This window comes from Caretta caretta, chromosome 3, assembly GCF_965140235.1.
Source record: "Caretta caretta isolate rCarCar2 chromosome 3, rCarCar1.hap1, whole genome shotgun sequence".
In the NCBI taxonomy this organism is placed as follows: Eukaryota; Metazoa; Chordata; order Testudines; family Cheloniidae; genus Caretta; species Caretta caretta.
The window spans coordinates 54,345,227-54,351,950 of NC_134208.1; the positions used below are offsets into that span (position 1 = coordinate 54,345,227).

Sequence of the window (6,724 nt, forward strand, 5' to 3'; positions counted from 1 at the left end):
GCCCTGCTCAGTGTCCCATTTTTACTTTTGGAAATATGGTTATCCTATATTATCTGGTCCTCCAGGAGCAGACCAGCATCTAAAATCACTTCAAGGTGGGAACCTGATTTACACATGGTAGTCAGAGTTTCAGTAGTGCAGTAACATTATAAAAGCTACCAACTCTTCTGGCAGTTTTCCCCAAAGTACCCAACATTATCTCAGTCTTCTCTGAATAGAATCACAGATCTCATCTATATTTAAATCTATATTTCATCTAAGTTGTGCCCCCTACATCACCCCCCCCCTCCACTCTGTTCAGGTCAGATAGGATGAAAGACAAAACTGTATGTCATCGACATAGTATGTGCATCATACTGATCCTGGCAAAGCAATCCTGCCTCTGTCCTGCTAGGAGACTACCTAAAGGACTGACACTTATTGTTTGCTCAGTCCCAGTTAATAGAGAGTCCCAGGCCAGACCAACACTTTGACTAATTATCAAATCCCTTAAAATTACCTCCCTCACCCATCCACCCAATCCCACCTATTACTTACTATGCAATCATCTCTCTCCACCCCACCTCAGTCCTGCAATAAGATCCACACATACCAATCCCCGTATTTATATAGATCCCTTTTCAGAGTCAGGGCCTAGTTTCTAGAATCAAAACGTCCATCAACAACCCATTTTTCTTTGACCAACAAACCAGTGCAATGTACACGAACCAATGTCATTTTCATAACTATAATAAATTAAACATTCAGTATACTACATTATGGACACATATCAATTCACTTCATAAACAACCAAACTGCCATACAAAGCTTGGTTTTCCTCGTGTTAATTGACCTGTCACAAGCCATTAGACCTGACTCATGGGAGGTAGTGCAACATAGGGGATTGATTGCAAGGCAGTGAGTTGCACTTCTAGCTAGGCCACTTGCTCACTGTGTAGTTTCAGATTTGTCGCTTAGATCAAAATGTTCAAACTTTCAAAATAAGTTAGCCACTCAATCCATATTTAGGCACCAAGATTTTAAAGCACCCTGATTTGCAGAGTTGCTGAGCCCTGCAGAAACTAATGGCTTCAGTATGACTTCTGTTTGACTTTCTACTCTCTACTTTCTAGCCATTCAGAAGCTGCAGGTTTTCAATATGTTGGTGATTCAAACCATTTGTCTGCCAAAAATATGGATTTAGGTGTCTAAAATGAGACAGTTTTGAAAATGTTTCTCTTTACTTCTGATGATAACTATTTTACGTACCACTGAGGGATGTTGAGAGGATTAATTGCTTGTTTACTTTATATTTTATTTAATATTTGTGTAACATTGCAAAAATGTATTGTGCTAAGCATTATTATTATATAAAACAACATGTTTAATTTACAAATCACTGCATTTCAGGTGAAAAAAAAAACAATTAATATGAATATAGAATCACAAACAAATGCTAATCAAGTACCTCAAAATATTTTCAAGTAGGTGCTTGCAATTTAAAAATGAGGTCTCATCTATTTTCATGTCTCTTTTGTGTTTGTTTTTCATGAATATTCAACCAATTGAGTTTTACTCACATGAATGCTCATAAAAATGAAGTTTAACCCTTCATGATTGCATATTCAAGGCCAAGGATCAGACTGCACCTGGTTACTTTGTGACAGGGAGTGTGGTGATAAAAGAAAATTACAGATCATTAAATGCAATGCAGTGTAATTGAACACCGCTGTCACAGCATGAGCACGGGGTTCCCAAAACCCCTTGCCAGAGCCTTACAGAGAGGTACACAAATGAGCTAAACAAGAATGTGTGACTGCATTTTGTTAAGCGGATATGCACATGCAATTACTTTTTGTGACTGTGAATAAAGACAATCACATTTCTCTGTATTGACATTTTACAGTGGCCAAGTTTTTCTAGGAATTATACCTATATGTCTGTAGTGAGGAGTCGTGGCCTCCCTCAGAGAGTGAGTGGGAGGGACCACAACACACGCCCTGGTGGGCTGAACCAGGAGAGCCCTGTCTGCCCCACCAGAAGCCGAGGGGTGGGACAGGAAGGGGAAGTACAAAAGGTGGGCCCTGCAGCTCAGTTGGGCTGGAGCCGCCACAGGAGACAAATGCATCCTGCCTGGTGCTGGATCCTGCATAGGAGCTGCCAGGGCTGCCTCCTGAGGACTGGCCAGAGCTTCCAGGACTGCTGGCCAACCAAGACACTGGGGAATTGCCAGGGCTGCCGCCTGAGGACTGGCTGGATCTCCCTGGGCTGCTGGTTTACCGAGATGCTGAGGAACTGCTGGGGCTGCCACTTGTGGAGTGGCCAGAGCTCCCTGAGATGACAGACCCTGAGGGGGAGAGTAGGAAGCAGCCCAGGGAAACCAGGCAAGAGTCTGGTTGGGAACTGGACTGATACAAGGTTAGTGTGTTGCAGGCAAATCACCGGTGATCCAGTAGCAGACTACTCCACCACTGTTAGTGCCCGGGGCTGGGATGCAGTGGAGTTGGGCAGGCCTGCATGCCCCCTACAACCCCACCCCTAGGGTGGCAGTACTCCCCTCATTAGGCAAGGAGGCCTGCGCTCCTCAGGCACCCCGTCTGAGCCTTTACACTTTCTTAGTGCTCACCCTTACTGGGGGCTCCTAGACTGCGTAGCTGCTCTGCCCTGATTGCAGGCAAGAGCCTACTAACTGCTGTTGTGCCCTGACCGAGGGCCCGGGACTCATAGACTGCCTTACTGTTCTGCCCGTCTGGAGGACCAGAGCACTAGGTGTAGCTAATTCCACCTTTGGGCTCACCTTTACAGGTATGTGACAGCGAAGAGGCATGGCCTCCCTCAGAGACTGAAAGGGAGGGACAGCCATGCAGCCTACAATGTCCCAGGTAGGAACATATTTAAAATTCCCTAATTCTGTTTACTTGCTGCCTCTTCATGTGAACTGAACATCCCAGTTCTTTCTTTAAACCCCTTCCAGACTACAAGAGTTAGACCCTTTCATTTAGCAAACAGCTAATATATGATTCATGTGACCAATTACAACTAATCAACATAATTTGAATTTTGAATATCAGCTATTGAATATTCAGAGCAAACTGTTGGCAAGAAATCACATGAATATATTTGAATAATGAATATATCTGAGAAAACTGTGATGTTTGCAGATATTCCACAAGAAGAAAAAATGCTACAGATGATCATAGTCTATGAGAACAGTGATTGTGATAATAATTGTCAGTGTTACCTTTTTCCTAGGTAACATTTGTGTCATTTGTTATATTTCCTTTATTTATTAATAGGGAATTCCACAGTAAAGTTAATTACAGTAAATTAATTACAGTTAATTCCACAGTAAAGTTAATTATAAATAATTGTAAAGATTCTAATGGCTACTACTGCGTACAACATTCAGTGAACTGGAAATGCAGTTGGAATATTCCTATAGAAACAAATAATGTGTGTCTTTGTAAATAATTAAACTTCATAATCCTGACTCAATGCTTTTCTGTGCACCTAGTTAAAATTATTTTATTTTTTATATGAATATTATTTACTTCCTTTTCTCATTGTTTTATCTTATTCGTTTGTAAATTGAATACATATGGAACAATATTGATTAATTTATCCTGATGCTGGCTTGAGCTTTGCACAGAGAATCATTGGTCTTAGAATAAATTGTAGTTTTATCTTAATAAACTGAATGATGAATAAAATACCAAGAGATCTTCCTTACAATCCAAGAGATTAGCTTCTTTTTTTATGCTGTTTCATTCATTTTTATATACTATGGGTCTGAACACAAGTCAGATTCTCTCTTCAATTACACTAATGTAAATTCAGAGTAAATACATTGGGTCAGATCCTCAGCATAGTTCCCCTGAAGTCAAATATGAGTATCTTGTTCATTGACTTAAGCAGAACTAATCCAGGTTTACACGGGGTTAACTCGATAACAGAATCTGTCCCTCTTAGACATACAGTGCTGCTCATTTCATATCTGAGCTGTTCACTCTCAACCACTTGTGGCAAGAAAGTAATTAACATAGTGAAGCAGTGGCTTCTATATATGCTTCAGTGAACTGCACAGGGTTTGCTCATCCCATGATCTTTCCCCACTTAATATGCTCAATATAGCTAAAAAAGGATGGAAGTGAGTACACAGAGGGAGAATGGCAAGGCTTAAACACTATTACTTTACACTGGTGTAAATGAGGGTACAGTCTGGCTCACAATCTCCCAAGACAGCCATTCATAAGTTCGCCATCCTAACAGATCTGGAGTTTTGGAAGATAAAATACATCTACTCCCAGCTTCATTCATGTGCTAATAAATCAACTTCCATCTCCTGAGATGTACATTATATATCAGAGAACATAAATGTGTACCTGGGAAAACAACTCTTTTCTCATTTTTGACAAAAACTTCATTTTTTATTGTCGAGGGAGAAAAAAGAACCAGTGAGAGTATGAATCTGAGGCAACTTCTTTTCTATATAGCCTCTAATACCATCCTTACCACTGTACCATATAAAGTGATGTGACTAACATCTGTCACATGTGGTTCATCCTACTCCATGCAATCGTTACTACTCAAACAATTGGCAACCCTTAGATCTGAAATCCTTGCTGCAGCTGTAAAAGTGGCTCAAGTACTGAATTCCCCCAAAAAACACATATATCTAATAATCATGGGATATTGACATCTGGGACTTCACACTCCAAATCTTCTTGAATACCCATAATTCAGCACTTCCCTGAAGTTGTTTTCTATTTATGTTCTTGTGTGCAACCTAGTACTCTAAGTCACTGCTTTAAAACTTTCAATCTCCTGTTACACTGTTTGTAAGCCTTTGAGAAGTATCAACAGAACCTTCAATTTTCAAGACTTGGAATGAGAACATCTCTCTCACTTTCCACATCCTTAAATGACTATAAATACAATCATTTCAGCAGACTCACCACCTTCAGAAATCAGACAGATTTCTGTATTTATCTCAGGCTTTTAGTCTGGTCTATAAAAAAATGAAGTTTTTTTTTAAAAAAACAACAACAGAAATTACCTACCCTCCCTGATATTTAGGACCAACGTTTGACAAACAAAAAAATCCTCTGTCAAGTTGTCTACATGATGAAAATCCAAACGAATTCTGAAAATAAAAGCAATTGTAAGGTTCATAAAGGACATTATTTATTGTAGCCGAATTGTAATGCTTTTCATATCCTTGCCAGTACTATAAGTTGCTAAGGGATGCAATTTCCATTCACAACAAATGTAGGAGTTATACACTTTCTCTCATGAGTTTGGAAGAGTATTTGTCTTAAAAGTCTAAGGCCTGATGCTGCTACTATTGAAGAAATGTGAGAACTCCCATTAACATCAGTGGGGTCAGGATCAAGCCTACACTGTAAATTAATTCATAAGATTTTACAGACAACCTGTATAACTCCCACTTTACTGCCAAACTACCTGCAGATAAAACTAGCATGGGTTAGGAGTTGACCAGAAAAGAAGCTTTTGGATGCACACTATTCTTTATAAATGTTGTTACATGTTCTCAAGTCTGTGAATATCCATGGGTGAATATATGGTTTTTGTCTTCCAAATCAGAGAAGAACTGGAATATCATGGATTTTACCATCCCTTTCATAGTAGGTACAAGTTTTACTGTTATTATTTATTTGTATTACTGTATCACCCAGGAGCCTGGGTCATGGATCAAGATTCCATTGTGCTAGGCACTGCACAAATACAGAACAAAAAGACACTGTGCCAACAAGCTTACAAGGTAAGTATAAGATTAGATAGCAGATGGATACAGACAAACCGACAGTGAAGTACAAGAAAACAATGAGTCAGTGATGGTCAGAATGACAGTCAGTAGTCTCACCACACTTGTTGCCTAACCGCTGTAAGTTTTTTGTAGGCATCATAGCAAAGGACATTTTTGAGGAGGGATTTAAAGGTGGATAATGAGACATCTTTGTGCATGTTTATCAAGAGCTTCTCCCAAGCATGAGGGGCAGCATGGGAAACAGCACAAAGGTCATGTCAGGGACAGGGCATAGGCATTCTTGAAACTGCCTAGTAGTCGCAGCTGGGCTGGGGTTAACACATCAGGGACTGTAGTCAGATGACTCACTAGAGCAGGATTCAGTAAGCAAGAGTTGGAGTTAAAGTCAGGCTAAGGTCAAAGACCAGAGAGCCGATGTTGTACAAGGCTGGAACCATGAGTAAGTCAGGAGGCAAGAGTCAGGCATCAGGAGACAAAGTAAGGTCTCGAGCCACCAGAGCCTCAAAGCCTGTGTGTTGCCCATACAACTTGCTGGGCCACCCTCCAGGATTAAATAGGGGGCTTGGCCAATCAGACGCCTGCAGGGTGCTGTCATTTTGAGTTTCTTTGGCAGTACTTCCTGTGGCACCTACTCTCCACATTGCTCCTTAGCTGTAGCTTTGTATAGCCTCCTAGTGGCAGTGTGGGAACATCAGTTCTCCCTGGATCCTTACAGGTCAGTCTGACAATTTAACAAGTGGGTGATAGAGGCTGGCCTCCTGAACTGATTGGAGGTGAGAGTTGTCATCTTGATAGTGAATGAAAGATGATAGGTAGGTTGGGCATAGACCATTAAGGGCCTTGAAGTGTAGGCATGCAACTGATGTTTGATGACATAGAGAATGGGGAGGAAGAAGAGGGATGTGAAGAAAAGTGAGTCTGTCAAAGCAATGGGCTAGGACAGTGATCTTCACAGCA

At 40.7% G+C, this 6,724-nt stretch overlaps 1 long non-coding RNA gene across 1 annotated transcript in view; it reads left to right on the forward strand.

The window, feature by feature from the left end:
- LOC142071397 (uncharacterized) overlaps positions 1-5,762 on the forward strand; it is a 46,367-nt gene extending 40,605 nt beyond the window's left edge. Inside the window, exons 2-3 of the long non-coding RNA XR_012667427.1 lie at positions 2,785-2,861; positions 5,676-5,762. This is a non-coding gene — a long non-coding RNA (uncharacterized LOC142071397). The remainder of the gene's footprint in view (positions 1-2,784; positions 2,862-5,675) is intronic.
- The last annotated feature ends 962 nt before the right edge of the window (positions 5,763-6,724 follow it).